Here is a 17,821-nt window from a genome sequence, read left to right as displayed (position 1 = left end):
GTAAATATTGTACCCATAGACATGCTGAATAACATCATATGTAATGCAGTGTTGCCAACTGAGCACAAAATGAAGTTTTGTTAAATGGCACGGAACACAAATTATAACATCTAGAAAATCTAATTAGGAGTAGATCCATGTCTGTGAATTTGTGATGTACAGTGTTGTCAATAATGTGCGAGGTTCTACAATATTACGTGCATCAGAAACGTGAGCCTGCTAATCAATTGTCATTCCAAGACCATACATCATTTCGGTTTGGGTGTTGTGTTTGATACTATTCTGATTTTCTACTTGGGCAAAGCTGTTTCCATACTGTGCTTCGTCCGTTATTTTCGTAATTCAGTGATTATATTCTTGATTGATCTCATATTTTGATTTTAACTATTTCCAATCGTGTACTGTATGTACTCTTCTACATCCAAGATTCATGTAATAATTCATATAGGCCTATCCCCAAACATTGGCAACACTGTACATCAGGACTTCACAGGTATGGTTTTACTCCTAATTAGATTTTCTAGTTACAATTTGTATTCCGTGTCATTTAACAAAATTTCATTTTGTACTCAATTCGCAACACTGCATTACATATGATGTTATTGAGGATGTCTGTAGGTACAATGTTTGCTTACTATACTATTGTGTAAATGTCATTTTGATTAGGTTAATCATTTTGAAGTTCTTTCTGTATCAGTGCTTCTTTTACATTGCTATCTTCACATGATTCTAGATTCTTCTTTCCTCTGTATCTCCTGTGTTTCTGGGTGTCGGCCGGTAAAACTTTCGATTTCTCACTTTCCTTCACTCCTCTATACACTGCGCATTGTTTGATTGGACAATGCTACTATCAATATAAGATGTCCCCTTGTCAGTGTCTTATCACCCACGGCAACACTGGTGAAGAATGCCGCTATCAGCAGAAGACGAGAAAAGTCAAAATGTGCAAAAAGTTCTGCAGATGTCTCTTCCCCCTAGAAAATTTCCTTCGGGCACCTCTGCGCGGTACGTATTTCCCAGTGGAAATAGTAGGCTATTACTCTACTAAAGAGAGAGAAAACATAAATAGCTTATTAGTTATTGATAGGCCAAACGTACGTTGCTACCAATCCTCATCCAAATATTCTCCTAAGTTTGTTTAACGATTGGCAATGCATGTTATGTTTCGTGGTATGAAAAATTGTTGAGAGTATGATCTAAAGTGTCTGTATTCTGTTGTAAAAATTAGTTCCGTTTCACTTGTTCTCTCAAAACCAACGATAACAATAAGTAGAACAACATGTATAACTTAGACACTTGACAAGGGGTTAGGCAACCAAAACGGCGGCTATGGTGTGTTGGGTTGCATACCTTAAACATACACTTGCTGGCAAATCAGTGCAATGCCACTTTGAAACCACTTAAGATAGCCAACTTCGGATTGAACATTCGACTCACAAATACGAAATGTTATGAAAATCACTTTTGTAAATTGTAGAATCAATTACACCAAAACAGAGGTAGTACAGTCAGTGAAACCTCCCTTAATGACGGGCACTTATATCTCTACATAAGAAGAACATATCATTCTGTTCCGACGTATTATGGGAAAGAATTCCTCCTTTTGCGGACGCTCTCAGATACGGACACGAATAGCTTTCTTTTTCTCCAACGTTTTACTAATTACCCTCACTTTAAACATATTTAACAGAGAAAATACTTTTTTTTTTTGCAATTTGAAAATACCTAGGTAGATCTTTGATGCAGGAAACTAAAGAAAATCCCTTTCTTACAAAATGTCAGTTATAAGTCCATGACCTAGAGAACTTTCACAGAGAATAATAATAATAATAATAATAATAATAATAATAATAATAATAATAATAATAATAATAATAATAATAATAATAATAATAATAATAATAATAATAATAATGTTCTTATTGCGTTACTTTTATTTTTACTTCAGTTCTGTATGAGAATTAATAGATTTTTTTTACAAGGAAATGGTGACATATACAGGACTGTTCAAAATATCTAGAGCATCTATATTCTGGTAAGCCATACTTTTTTTAACGGAGGTGGATATCCCCTTCATCCCCTCAGTGATTCGAACACAGAAATGAAATGAAATAAAATTTTATGTCCCTCGGTTATGCCGGTTAGGCTAAAGGAGACGGTAATGATGACAGATGAGTGAAATGGTGGAATGAAGAAAGTAGGAGGAAGCGGGAGAACCCCGAGAAAACCACGAGCACGGTGTTTGTCCACACGGCGGGAGCTGGGATCGAACTAGGAACCCCAAGCACAGGAGGTGAACGCTCTACCACTGAGCCACCGCGCCCCCCGATTCGAACACAAGGTATAGTATTTCGATACTACCCTAGATTTACATTAAGCTCGTGTATTTACTGTGTATTGCATTCTATTACAGCATAAGCTGTGAGTAATCAAAATTTAAGTATTCTCTCCGTAACAGACACCTTTCATTTACGGACAAATAATGATGCCCCATAGCTGTCCGTTATCATTGAATCGCAGTTTAGTATCTCTTTCAGAACAGAGGTGAACTGAAACATGGATCTACAACTTAACGTGAGATCCAAATCACATGGCCCCACTCCGAGGATCGGACTCGGAGCTCCTGCCACAAAAGCTCGTCTATTACAGCATAAGCTGAGAGTAATCAAAATTTAAGTATTCTCTCCGTAACAGACACCTTTCATTTACGGACAAATAATGATGCCCCATAGCTGTCCGTTATCATTGAATCGCAGTTTAGTATCTCTTTCAGAACAGAGGTGAACTGAAACATGGATCTACAACTTAACGTGAGATCCAAATCACATGGCCCCACTCCGAGGATCGGACTCGGAGCTCCTGCCACAAAAGCTCGTCTATTACAGCATAAGCTGAGAGTAATCAAAATTTAAGTATTCTCTCCGTAACAGACACCTTTCATTTACGGACAAATAATGATGCCCCATAGCTGTCCGTTATCATTGAATCGCAGTTTAGTATCTCTTTCAGAACAGAGGTGAACTGAAACATGGATCTACAACTTAACGTGAGATCCAAATCACATGGCCCCACTCCGAGGATCGGACTCGGAGCTCCTGCCACAAAAGCTCGTCTATTACAGCATAAGCTGAGAGTAATCAAAATTTAAGTATTCTCTCCGTAACAGACACCTTTCATTTACGGACAAATAATGATGCCCCATAGCTGTCCGTTATCATTGAATCGCAGTTTAGTATCTCTTTCAGAACAGAGGTGAACTGAAACATGGATCTACAACTTAACGTGAGATCCAAATCACATGGCTTCACTCCGAGGATCGGACTCGGAGCTCCTGCCACAAAAGCTCGTCTATTACAGCATAAGCTGAGAGTAATCAAAATTTAAGTATTCTCTCCGTAACAGACACCTTTCATTTACGGACAAATAATGATGCCCCATAGCCGTCCGTTATCATTGAATCGCAGTTTAGTATCTCTTTCAGAACAGAGGTGAACTGAAACATGGATCTACAACTTAACGTGAGATCCAAATCACATGGCCCCACTCCGAGGATCGGACTCGGAGCTCCTGCCACAAAAGCTCGTCTATTACAGCATAAGCTGAGAGTAATCAAAATTTAAGTATTCTCTCCGTAACAGACACCTTTCATTTACGGACAAATAATGATGCCCCATAGCTGTCCGTTATCATTGAATCGCAGTTTAGTATCTCTTTGAGAACAGAGGCTAACTGAAACATGGATCTACAACTTAACGTGAGATCCAAATCACATGGCCCCACTCCGAGGATCGGACTCGGAGCTCCTGCCACAAAAGCTCGTCTATTACAGCATAAGCTGAGAGTAATCAAAATTTAAGTATTCTCTCCGTAACAGACACCTTTCATTTACGGACAAATAATGATGCCCCATAGCTGTCCGTTATCATTGAATCGCAGTTTAGTATCTCTTTCAGAACAGAGGTGAACTGAAACATGGATCTACAACTTAACGTGAGATCCAAATCACATGGCCCCACTCCGAGGATCGGACTCGGAGCTCCTGCCACAAAAGCTCGTCTATTACAGCATAAGCTGAGAGTAATCAAAATTTAAGTATTCTCTCCGTAACAGACACCTTTCATTTACGGACAAATAATGATGCCCCATAGCTGTCCGTTATCATTGAATCGCAGTTTAGTATCTCTTTCAGAACAGAGGTGAACTGAAACATGGATCTACAACTTAACGTGAGATCCAAATCACATGGCCCCACTCCGAGGATCGGACTCGGAGCTCCTGCCACAAAAGCTCGTCTATTACAGCATAAGCTGAGAGTAATCAAAATTTAAGTATTCTCTCCGTAACAGACACCTTTCATTTACGGACAAATAATGATGCCCCATAGCTGTCCGTTATCATTGAATCGCAGTTTAGTATCTCTTTCAGAACAGAGGTGAACTGAAACATGGATCTACAACTTAACGTGAGATCCAAATCACATGGCCCCACTCCGAGGATCGGACTCGGAGCTCCTGCCACAAAAGCTCGTCTATTACAGCATAAGCTGAGAGTAATCAAAATTTAAGTATTCTCTCCGTAACAGACACCTTTCATTTACGGACAAATAATGATGCCCCATAGCTGTCCGTTATCATTGAATCGCAGTTTAGTATCTCTTTCAGAACAGAGGTGAACTGAAACATGGATCTACAACTTAACGTGAGATCCAAATCACATGGCTTCACTCCGAGGATCGGACTCGGAGCTCCTGCCACAAAAGCTCGTCTATTACAGCATAAGCTGAGAGTAATCAAAATTTAAGTATTCTCTCCGTAACAGACACCTTTCATTTACGGACAAATAATGATGCCCCATAGCCGTCCGTTATCATTGAATCGCAGTTTAGTATCTCTTTCAGAACAGAGGTGAACTGAAACATGGATCTACAACTTAACGTGAGATCCAAATCACATGGCCCCACTCCGAGGATCGGACTCGGAGCTCCTGCCACAAAAGCTCGTCTATTACAGCATAAGCTGAGAGTAATCAAAATTTAAGTATTCTCTCCGTAACAGACACCTTTCATTTACGGACAAATAATGATGCCCCATAGCTGTCCGTTATCATTGAATCGCAGTTTAGTATCTCTTTGAGAACAGAGGCTAACTGAAACATGGATCTACAACTTAACGTGAGATCCAAATCACATGGCCCCACTCCGAGGATCGGACTCGGAGCTCCTGCCACAAAAGCTCGTCTATTACAGCATAAGCTGAGAGTAATCAAAATTTAAGTATTCTCTCCGTAACAGACACCTTTCATTTACGGACAAATAATGATGCCCCATAGCTGTCCGTTATCATTGAATCGCAGTTTAGTATCTCTTTCAGAACAGAGGTGAACTGAAACATGGATCTACAACTTAACGTGAGATCCAAATCACATGGCCCCACTCCGAGGATCGGACTCGGAGCTCCTGCCACAAAAGCTCGTCTATTACAGCATAAGCTGAGAGTAATCAAAATTTAAGTATTCTCTCCGTAACAGACACCTTTCATTTACGGACAAATAATGATGCCCCATAGCTGTCCGTTATCATTGAATCGCAGTTTAGTATCTCTTTCAGAACAGAGGTGAACTGAAACATGGATCTACAACTTAACGTGAGATCCAAATCACATGGCCCCACTCCGAGGATCGGACTCGGAGCTCCTGCCACAAAAGCTCGTCTATTACAGCATAAGCTGAGAGTAATCAAAATTTAAGTATTCTCTCCGTAACAGACACCTTTCATTTACGGACAAATAATGATGCCCCATAGCTGTCCGTTATCATTGAATCGCAGTTTAGTATCTCTTTCAGAACAGAGGTGAACTGAAACATGGATCTACAACTTAACGTGAGATCCAAATCACATGGCCCCACTCCGAGGATCGGACTCGGAGCTCCTGCCACAAAAGCTCGTCTATTACAGCATAAGCTGAGAGTAATCAAAATTTAAGTATTCTCTCCGTAACAGACACCTTTCATTTACGGACAAATAATGATGCCCCATAGCTGTCCGTTATCATTGAATCGCAGTTTAGTATCTCTTTCAGAACAGAGGTGAACTGAAACATGGATCTACAACTTAACGTGAGATCCAAATCACATGGCCCCACTCCGAGGATCGGACTCGGAGCTCCTGCCACAAAAGCTCGTCTATTACAGCATAAGCTGAGAGTAATCAAAATTTAAGTATTCTCTCCGTAACAGACACCTTTCATTTACGGACAAATAATGATGCCCCATAGCTGTCCGTTATCATTGAATCGCAGTTTAGTATCTCTTTCAGAACAGAGGTGAACTGAAACATGGATCTACAACTTAACGTGAGATCCAAATCACATGGCTTCACTCCGAGGATCGGACTCGGAGCTCCTGCCACAAAAGCTCGTCTATTACAGCATAAGCTGAGAGTAATCAAAATTTAAGTATTCTCTCCGTAACAGACACCTTTCATTTACGGACAAATAATGATGCCCCATAGCTGTCCGTTATCATTGAATCGCAGTTTAGTATCTCTTTGAGAACAGAGGCTAACTGAAACATGGATCTACAACTTAACGTGAGATCCAAATCACATGGCCCCACTCCGAGGATCGGACTCGGAGCTCCTGCCACAAAAGCTCGTCTATTACAGCATAAGCTGAGAGTAATCAAAATTTAAGTATTCTCTCCGTAACAGACACCTTTCATTTACGGACAAATAATGATGCCCCATAGCCGTCCGTTATCATTGAATCGCAGTTTAGTATCTCTTTCAGAACAGAGGTGAACTGAAACATGGATCTACAACTTAACGTGAGATCCAAATCACATGGCCCCACTCCGAGGATCGCACTCGGAGCTCCTGCCACAAAAGCTCGTCTATTACAGCATAAGCTGAGAGTAATCAAAATTTAAGTATTCTCTCCGTAACAGACACCTTTCATTTACGGACAAATAATGATGCCCCATAGCTGTCCGTTATCATTGAATCGCAGTTTAGTATCTCTTTCAGAACAGAGGTGAACTGAAACATGGATCTACAACTTAACGTGAGATCCAAATCACATGGCCCCACTCCGAGGATCGGACTCGGAGCTCCTGCCACAAAAGCTCGTCTATTACAGCATAAGCTGAGAGTAATCAAAATTTAAGTATTCTCTCCGTAACAGACACCTTTCATTTACGGACAAATAATGATGCCCCATAGCCGTCCGTTATCATTGAATCGCAGTTTAGTATCTCTTTCAGAACAGAGGTGAACTGAAACATGGATCTACAACTTAACGTGAGATCCAAATCACATGGCCCCACTCCGAGGATCGGACTCGGAGCTCCTGCCACAAAAGCTCGTCTATTACAGCATAAGCTGAGAGTAATCAAAATTTAAGTATTCTCTCCGTAACAGACACCTTTCATTTACGGACAAATAATGATGCCCCATAGCTGTCCGTTATCATTGAATCGCAGTTTAGTATCTCTTTCAGAACAGAGGTGAACTGAAACATGGATCTACAACTTAACGTGAGATCCAAATCACATGGCCCCACTCCGAGGATCGGACTCGGAGCTCCTGCCACAAAAGCTCGTCTATTACAGCATAAGCTGAGAGTAATCAAAATTTAAGTATTCTCTCCGTAACAGACACCTTTCATTTACGGACAAATAATGATGCCCCATAGCTGTCCGTTATCATTGAATCGCAGTTTAGTATCTCTTTCAGAACAGAGGCTAACTGAAACATGGATCTACAACTTAACGTGAGATCCAAATCACATGGCCCCACTCCGAGGATCGGACTCGGAGCTCCTGCCACAAAAGCTCGTCTATTACAGCATAAGCTGAGAGTAATCAAAATTTAAGTATTCTCTCCGTAACAGACACCTTTCATTTACGGACAAATAATGATGCCCCATAGCCGTCCGTTATCATTGAATCGCAGTTTAGTATCTCTTTCAGAACAGAGGTGAACTGAAACATGGATCTACAACTTAACGTGAGATCCAAATCACATGGCCCCACTCCGAGGATCGGACTCGGAGCTCCTGCCACAAAAGCTCGTCTATTACAGCATAAGCTGAGAGTAATCAAAATTTAAGTATTCTCTCCGTAACAGACACCTTTCATTTACGGACAAATAATGATGCCCCATAGCTGTCCGTTATCATTGAATCGCAGTTTAGTATCTCTTTCAGAACAGAGGTGAACTGAAACATGGATCTACAACTTAACGTGAGATCCAAATCACATGGCCCCACTCCGAGGATCGGACTCGGAGCTCCTGCCACAAAAGCTCGTCTATTACAGCATAAGCTGAGAGTAATCAAAATTTAAGTATTCTCTCCGTAACAGACACCTTTCATTTACGGACAAATAATGATGCCCCATAGCCGTCCGTTATCATTGAATCGCAGTTTAGTATCTCTTTCAGAACAGAGGTGAACTGAAACATGGATCTACAACTTAACGTGAGATCCAAATCACATGGCCCCACTCCGAGGATCGGACTCGGAGCTCCTGCCACAAAAGCTCGTACGTTAACCATTTAGCTATGAGGAGGCCACGGTGGCTCAGTGGTATGCGTTCACCTCTGGTGCATGAGGTTCTTGGTTTAATCCCAGCTCGCGCCAAGTGATATTTGTGATGGACGTGGGTTTTCTCGGGGTTCTCTCGTTTCCTTCCACTTTCCTTATTCCACTATTTCATTTATTTCTCATCATCACCGCCTTCTTTAGCCTAACTGGCATAACCGTGGGACGTGGAACCGGCATAACCGTATTTCATTTCATGTAGCCACGAAGAAGCTCTTGATGTGTGTCCGTAATTCAAAGGTTTCACTGAACTTGCATAAGTGAACCATAAAAAGGAAAAAAATCGCTAAAGTTTCGGTTTATTTTTTTATTTTCAAAAACAAGTTGAGTTTTTATATGAGAAAAAGCTTCCGCCTACCCCCCAAAAAGCTTGTTTTTTTTTTTTTTTTTTTAATCTCTAAATAAGAACACAATTACAATATACATTTCCCTCGAAAAATTGTTTCGAAGAAAACCGACACAATCAGCAAACCACAATTGTGGGGATCGAACCCAGGTTCCCCACGTCAATTTGTGCAAAAAGAGAAACATTAACTCTTGTAATTTTTATATGTTAGAGAGCAAGACACTTTTGCCCTTCGCGTTGGGTATTACTTCTTCAAAATTTGGCAACTTCATAACTGTCATTTAGGAAGAATTAGGGGCCACTAGTAATACATGTGCTGTCGGTTGACTACCCTTGTTCTAGAAAGTAGAAGGTGCTATAAAATATAGTTATAAGCAGTATTTATTTCTTGGGATGGCGCAAGAGAATCCCCCCCCCTACCTAAAAAATCTCTCCCCGGGGCATATCTCCGATTATGCTCAACGTAGGATACCAGTCTTTTCGCAGTACCACATTAATCTCCCGTATATTGAAAGCCCCCCCCCCCTCCCACGTAGAAAATATTCTGAAATCATCATTCGAGCTTTGAATATCTTGCTTTGTCAGGTTTTATAAAATTTCAATACATATAATAATTTTGGATAGCAAATAAATTCGAAATGAATTTTAGCATATAATTTTACCCTTGCCAAATGGCTGCAGTGAATACACACTGTTTAATGTTTTTCATTAATTTATAGACTACAGAAATAAAAGAATTATTTTTATATAAATACTTTTGTCGAAATGAATGCAAGACAATTCACATTAAAATGATGAGAACGCCCGTTCCTGTCGGGATATATTCCCAGCTTGATAATATTTTGTCAGTGTGTGCGCTTGCTTTTTATTTGATTTTCCCGTATCTTTCAATGGCGAGAGATGCTCGTGCCTCTCTACGCATGCGCACACAAGCAACTAACCGCTATGGCGAGGATCGGAGCCACGAAAGGGAACAGTTGAACTCGGCCTTCCGTCGGCGCACTGTGACCGTCAGTCGTGGCTTAGTAGTGGTGGACGTGGGGTGCTTGTTTGTTTGTGATTCACGTTTTCGTATGTTGTGCTTCATTATTATTGTGTTTACTTTGTTTGTTTGAGAACCATAAAGAAGAATATCGGAAAGTTAAACAGAACGTGCTAGGTATGTATTTAACCGCCATCTGTGTTTCATTTTATTCTACTTATCCCGTCTGTTTCTTTAATTTTGCCTTGTTTAGCTGCTTGAGATTGTCATGGAAATGTGTGGACGATTGATATGCTCAGTGAGTGGCTCGTTCAATGCTTGCACAATATTCGACCGACCTACCAAAGCAGAATAAAGATAATGTTGATACAAAATGTCATCAGATTATTTGCATATATTTATTGTCTGTAAGAAAACATTTTCTTTTCCCCCTCTCTTGAGAAGGTTGCTGATATTTGTGATTCATAGTAAATATTCTGACATTTTTTTCCTCCCAAGTTTAATTTTGATTTGGTTATTTGTCGTTTTGGCAATTTCTGCGGACGTCCGTTGTGATAGTAATTCTTGATTAATAATAGGTTATATTGCCCTGTTATGACTGGGGTGCCGTGTGTAGTTTCTTGGTTTGTTTTCTAAAATTTGTATTGGATAATGAGCATTATCTAGATCATAGTCTTTAAAATCGTTTTAATGCAACTATTATTACGTGAAAACTAATAGAAATTTTGACGTTTGGCACACCCATTCAGTGTGTTCATACAACTAAAATAATCTAAAATATAATGATGCATATTCTGGTCTGTAATAGTTTTCCTTTAAAAGAAAACTTTTCTTTTCAAAAAATAAATAAGTAAAATAAAATAAATCTGTTGTTAAAAGTATTCTTCCTCCCTGAATTGTAATTATTTTAGCGCCTGTGTTAAATAATAGAGAAACATTATTATTTATACTTAAATTGTAAGATTATCTATTAATTTGTAAACTATTGGAAAGCAGTCAGATGATGTGCGTGAAGTTTGCAATATTTTAGCGAAGAGCAGAATCAACAATCTTCTCTGACACCTAGGAACGAAGTATTTCATAAATGTTATAATTCCATGCTCTTTTTCGGCACCGGGGCGTGATCTGTAGTGCTCCATAAATATGTATATACTTTGTAAGTTCAGGAGATGGACGAGAAATTGACATGAATATTCGTAGAATAGTTGGTAGTAGAAAGAACACCAGAACCAGGTTGGGTTCTCGAATCTTGTCAGAGATGAAACTGCGAAAGAAGATGAAAATGTCCAGGGTGTGTTTTTCAACGTGTGGCCATTGTCATGGTTCAGCTAATAATAATAATAATAAACTGGAAAATTGCCGGATTTATGTTCGATGTCGGGGCCCTCTGAATACGAAACAAGAATTCTACACAATAAGTTCTACCTTTGCTCCATAAAATTTAGATAAACCTATAATGATTGTTTCCTTGGACAATGTTTAGAAGAAGAGGTCCAGCTATTTTTTTCTTTAAAATGTACAGTTTCGGTAGTTTCTGATTAGTTTGTTAGATCATGTTAGTGTAGGGGTCCAGCATAATTTTCGAAAAGAAAATATATAGAATTTGGCTTATTTCTATTATTATTGGGTTAGTTCAGATTAGTTTAGGTTAGGTTAGTTTTGATTAGGTTATGTTAGATCTAAGTACTTGAATCTTCTTCCATTTTTCCTTTAAAGTTTTCACATTTTATGTACTTCTGGACTCCTCCTCCTAAACATTTTTTTAACGTATTTTAAGATTTTCGAACTTTTATGCTAGATATCAATACAGAGGCTCATATTTACGCACGCCTACAGGTGCCTGGTATCAGGATGACACATTGCAAGATAGAGATTAAACTATGATATTGGGAAAAGAAACGCTGCATGTATCGTTGAGCTGCTTCGCCAGTGGCGGATGTAGCCCGGGGCCTGGGCCCCCAGTTTTTTGACTGACAGAAGTAATTGAAGCTATTATTTATATATTTTTGTAAGTTTATAGTGAGCTCATGATGTACACTCATGTCCAAAATGATTGTCGTATATCTATAACTGTCTTATTGTGAAAATATAATTTGATAATGGTTTTGCAGGGTACTTTTAATACGGATACTGTGTGTATAATCGGGAAATGTATATTCGTGGTAAATTTCATAGGAAACGAATTATGAATACGAAAATTAGAATGAGTAAAACAAAATGTTACTAAATGGACAAGAAAATTTTATTTTCGTTATATTGTTTTTATTTACTGCTCTTTTGACATGAAATTTGCCACATACATGTTTTTGCCGATTATACACATACTAACATTGTAAGAAATACTGGGCGAATTTGTTATCAAATTATATTCCTACAACAACATATTTATAGACATGCGACAATAATTTTGGACATGAGTGTACCTGTCATAGTCTGGGGTCTGGCTGCTCTTTCCCCCAATTTAATGTTCTAGATTCACCTCTGTGCTTCACTGTACTTGGGAACTTACTGATAATATTGTGGTCTACATATTTTCTGTAAACTTGTATTCACTAAGTTTTAGTTATTGTTGCTTTTATTTTGTATCGTTGAAATACACTGTAATGCTTTCGCTTCTGTCAGTTGTCTGTTATGTTCTTTTTGGTTACATATGACAAAATACGAACAAATAGGAGAGAGGGACGCAAAGCTTTCTTATACCCAGGGACGAAAACTAGTCTTGGTCTCACAGCTTGAACGACCTTTATAGCTGGTATAATAAGACTCAAGAGTTTCGGAAGGGTTCAGATGGCTCAGTGGTAGAGCCTTCACCTCTGGTGGGAGGGGTCCCTGGCTCGATTCTAAGCCAAGTAAGTTTGTGATGGGCAGCATGGTGTCCGTGGGTTTCTTCGAGGTTCTCCCACGTTCTCATTCCACCAATCATATCATGATCTTTCGCTTTCATTAATGATTTATCGTGCTACTGTGAGACGAAGATTAAAGATTTGTTATTATTAAATTTCGGATCGTGATTTTCTTAATATAATTTTCTAATTTATTGTGCTCCTCGACTAGCATTAAATCTGTTCTTTTTTTTTTTTTTTTTTTTTTTTTTTTTTACCGTATTAGTTTTACGCCTATTTATTCATTGCCTTCGAGCATAAGCGAAGTCGCTATATTGACAATATCTGTATTGTGAACATAGCATGTAGATATATGTAGGAGAAACATCAGAAACATTCCAACTTCTTCTTCACAAGTCTTGAGCGACACGAAAACCTGGGTGACTATGAGTGTCATTCAGGGGCAGATCCAGGACCGACTTCTGGGGGGGAGGGTTGTCATACTGCTACTTTTAAGGGCTCCAAACTTGGGGACAGGTTTTATTTATGTATATAAAATAAGAAAGTTTCCTCTTCTGGGGGGACGATCGCCCTTCCCCCTGGATCCGCCCCTGGTGTCATTGATAAACTTTTATAAGACAGTTTGTCAGTCATTGTAATCCATCATATAGGCCTACTTCAAGTTGAATGATCAAAGTAAACTCCGTGGCGATTCCCTGTTATTTGATTTCTTGGCTTTGCCCCGTAAAAAAGGATGTCGTTGTGGCGTTTTCCTTGAAATAACTGGTGTTACTCAAGGGCAGGAAATTAATCACGTGTGAATGAAATATATCCACTTTCTAATGCAACATACTAATAATTACTGCATTTATATCTTTTAGTATTGATTCAAACCAGACCGGTAGCCAGCCCAAAAACTTAGGGGTGGCGGATGAAGTTAGGAGGGCCCGATCCAACAATATTATAGTTCATCACCATATTATAGTTCATTTGCAAGCCTACCGTGAACATTTTAGAGGGGCCAGCAAAAATTTAGGGGCGGCCTGGCCCCCCTAGACCCCCCTGGATACGGGCCTGATTCAAAATCTGGGTTATAATTTGAAGATAAGCTGTTCCAGAAATATAAATAAGTACATTGTAAATATATTGTATCGCTATTTCCCTTTGGAAAAAGTAGCCTTTCTGTAGGTGAATGTCGGCATCATTTCCTCTTTTAATGACAACACAGCTAAAATATATCAACAAATGTTTGTTTTTAATTGACCCAAGCTAAGGTTTGAACCATTCCGGGAACAATAATTAACGATAAGCCTATACATAATCACTTATCTGTGTGTGACAAGGAACTAGGAATATCTCCGTCACCAGACATATGCAGGGTGAACCATATATCTTGTTACTCCCTTGTTGCTTTTAAACTAATTGACAAGAAATCACTGAAGTTTTCTGCTATGCAAATGTCAGCAGGAGGACATTGTTTGACATATTCTGAGGTATCAGCAGATTAACAGTGTTTCCAATTCAACATAAAGTTAGGCCTATATTTTTTTTTTTTCGAATGGCGCTATGTCATGTTGTTACGTATTTTAAATCTGCATGTAAAACGAAAACATATGATGTTACATTTGTTATTCGGTGTTGCAAACTGAGGGCGCCATAGTATCGCAAACATTCAAATTTGGTGGCCTCTGCAGCAGTAACAACGCAGTTGAAACAAAAGGACCAATGCACATCCAGTATACTTTAGTGTCTAATGCTATGATCATGATACGACTAATATCAAATGAATATAAACAAAGTTACAAGAGATGAAAGGTTTGATTTCTTCCTGAATGCCTTATTTCGAAAAGCTGCTTACATACGTATCTCATCTAATTGCGTAGATGCTTTTCAATTGATATGAAGATCATATTGCCATTTACAATAATGAGATGTCCCAGTCTGTTCTGGAGATATGGCAAATAATGGTATAGTTTGCAACATTGCTTAAAATTATATAATTCTGTAAACCTGGTTGTGATATATTTTCAGACAAAAATGTGACTTCATTAAGCAATAGGCGTACAAACATTAAGCAATATGCGCACAATGCGGATAACATTGGAAAGTAGATCCATTATTTAAAAAGAAAAAAACTTCGTATATTGTATAGACACTTTTTGTGATTAGCATGTTTTGAGTTCGACAGTTAGCAACTCAATCGAAGTACCGTGTATAGTTTGCACACAGACAAAACCAACCTTTTCCTTGAAGGTCAAGAACTCTGGCAACATTATTCTCGGGAAGAACTGGCCAGTTTCCGTTGGGACTTCAGATGATAATAATAGCAAGAGGTAAACTCTTTGTAATGTTGGCAAAATTCAATTCATTCACAGTGTGCGAGTAACTGTTTCCTTCTGCTATTAGCATTAGTGTAACTGGAAATAAGAAAAGTTTGTAATTCAACTATCGGCCATTCCACGAGAAAGTGGGAATTTCAAGAGAATAATACATATGAAATCTGGCGAATAATGTATCTACGCTGGAATTGAGCACCCGCATATTTTACAAAAACATATTAATTGTGCATTTATTGTACCTCTCTGTTATATATTTGTATCACTGAATAAAACTGTTCGCGCATGGTCAAACTTCCGTTCGAAGATGCTCAATTTGGCTAGCTTGTATCAATTAGTGGACGAAGTAAAGTAACCCATTTATGGAAGGAACGAAAGAAGCACACTTGTAGTTTTGAAGAGAGCAATAAGTATTGTCAAGGCAGGTACTGTGTTAAACTTATGCAGGTTTTGATGAGTAACAACACGATGTAACCTCCTTTACAACAAATAGTGATAAATTCATGTAAAATGGAACATAGCTGTGTTATTTGCACGAAACGTACGGTGAATAATAACGAAGACATAACTAATGTTTCATCTACAATAAGTAGTTTATAAATATATTTCCTTTTTGACACGTGTAACGGAGGTTACATGTCTTGAATTAACACTGACACGATGTCACCTCCGTTACACAAAGTACTGATGTAAATTTATGTACAGACGAAACAGTAGGTTTCTTAGTTACATAAAAACTTCACCTTTGCACTAGAACATGGAAAGGGACTGGTAGAAGCCATAGGTGGTCATAATCAAAAGGACTGTTTGGATGTTGCTCAAGGCCAGAGCCACAAAAATTAATTCTACACAAGATTTCTATGAACACACTGTCACTTTATCTAAAAGTGTTAATATGCTTTTTGTATCTCAAGTTGACTTTGAAGAAGCGGGTCGCCTTCTCCTGAACAAACGTTGGATGTTACTACTGATATCATTGGAATACGGAACTTCTATCACTTTTAACATTTTAGTTAGTCTTACCGCAATGTCCAACTTTATCAAAATACAAGTTTCTTCGAGATCGACTCAGCAACCAGCCATACAAACATTATCTCAAAGGCGTGAGTATAGTGATGTTTACACTGATGATAGTGTCACGTCTAGTTCACAAACGAGCTGTTCTGACGTTCCTGGGCCATCAGTTGATAAACCTGTCTCGGGATTTAAACTCTCAGCACATAATATTAAGCCAGGAACTTATGTTCTGATTGATTTCAAGTGTGACGCTACAAGTACAGTTGCCTATAAAAGTTCAGGCATCAGTCCGGCTGGGTTTTAAGATGATGAAGTTCGAGTGGCATTTCTAAAATTGTGTAAAAGTGACGGTACATTGTTTCGCCTTGATGAACATAATGAAAAGTATGTTAGCTAAGAGCAAATAAACAAACTTTTACCTCCTGCAAATTTGAAGATAATACGCAAGAGGATACTGTACAAATTTTTGCATTCAGTTCATGTATATAAAAAATGAATATTTGATTAAAATCAGACAAAATACCCCGATCTTCTAGAAACAATTTAAAATTTGATGGAGTATATTTATTTCTGTTAATTATTTTAATCAAGTAACAGTTTCATTTGTGTTTTTTCCGTTACGTGAAGTTATTTTAGGTATCGTTTGTATCTTTTGTTCTATAGTTTTTAATACTTTCCAACTTCACTGCACAATGTTTTGTATTCTCTTGAGTGGAAATCCTGAGCTTGATATCAGTTATCAATAGACTGTTGATTTATTTGTGCTATGTAATACACTCTTTTCTTTACAACCGCGATTTGGTATTAGATATATTATATGTGGTCTTGCAAGTCTTTGTCTTTGTCACTAGTATAAGACGAGCATTCATTAACATATATACTGCTTATAGTTGTATGTATTATTATAATACATACAGCATACGGCCAATGCAACAAGACAACTTTGAGTCACTCGGATAGGATGTTTTGAATCATATTGACATTCCCCTGACCAAACTTTTTTAACCAAGACATATAAAAATAGATCCCTCGTCTCACTAAGTGCATCGAGAGGGATGGCGACTACGTGGAAAAATAGTTAACATATGTTCTGATGTAACCATGTAAAAGTTAAGTTTAAATACTCTTTTTCAAACCTACAAAAATCTACTACACTTATTTTCTGGACGTGCCTCGTATTTCCAAGTGTTATTATGATTATATTTTCATCACTTTTAAACTTTGTTTGTCGCCATAGCTACTGACTTTATTGTTGCAGAACCGTGTGCGTGGGTTTTCTCGGGGTTCTCCCGTTTCCTCCCACTTCCTTCATTCCACCAGTTCATTCGTTTCTCGTCATCACCGTCTTCGTAGCCTGGTCGGCATAACCGTGGGACTTAAAACTTGAAGGTTTAATTTTTCTATTGCAGAAATTTAGCATCAATGCCTTCAACACCACGTGACGTGTTCTGTCAGACGCCAGCTTGCCATAATCGCAAAATATATTCTTTCAATTGGTGAAAGTGCGGAGTCCAGATGATGGCCGAAAATCGAAGTTTGGATATATTATTGCCATTTTACTGTATGTTAAAATTGTTAATGCTAGCGAAATAACACTTGAAAGCGAGAGCTTGTTTCCCTTAATTTTGTTCAGTTTCTTTCTTGTACAAATTGTTGTTCTGAAGTTGAATTGTTCTAAACAGAAAAGGATTGCTTGATGTACTGTTATTCACACACTTTTT

General features: G+C 38.4%; 1 protein-coding gene across 4 annotated transcripts in view; it reads left to right on the top strand.

Annotated features, from left to right (window-relative positions):
- Nucleotides 1–9,910: 9,910 nt before the first annotated feature.
- Pgant9 (polypeptide N-acetylgalactosaminyltransferase 9) overlaps nt 9,911–17,821 on the top strand; it is a 925,839-nt gene continuing 917,928 nt past the window's right edge. For 3 of the 4 annotated variants that reach the window (XM_081741028.1, XM_081741019.1, XM_081741020.1), the window contains exon 1: nt 9,912–10,102. The gene's annotated coding sequence lies outside the window, so the exon portion shown is untranslated. Of the gene's footprint in view, nt 10,103–17,821 lie in introns of all 4 variants that reach the window. The other variant, XM_081741029.1, reaches the window with a different exon arrangement.

Source organism: Thermobia domestica, chromosome 15, assembly GCF_964235325.1.
Source record: "Thermobia domestica chromosome 15, izTheDome1.hap1.1, whole genome shotgun sequence".
Lineage (NCBI taxonomy): Eukaryota > Metazoa > Arthropoda > Insecta > Zygentoma > Lepismatidae > Thermobia > Thermobia domestica.
The sequence above is the reverse complement of the archived record's forward strand: the minus strand, read 5'-3'. Positions and strand labels throughout refer to the sequence as shown.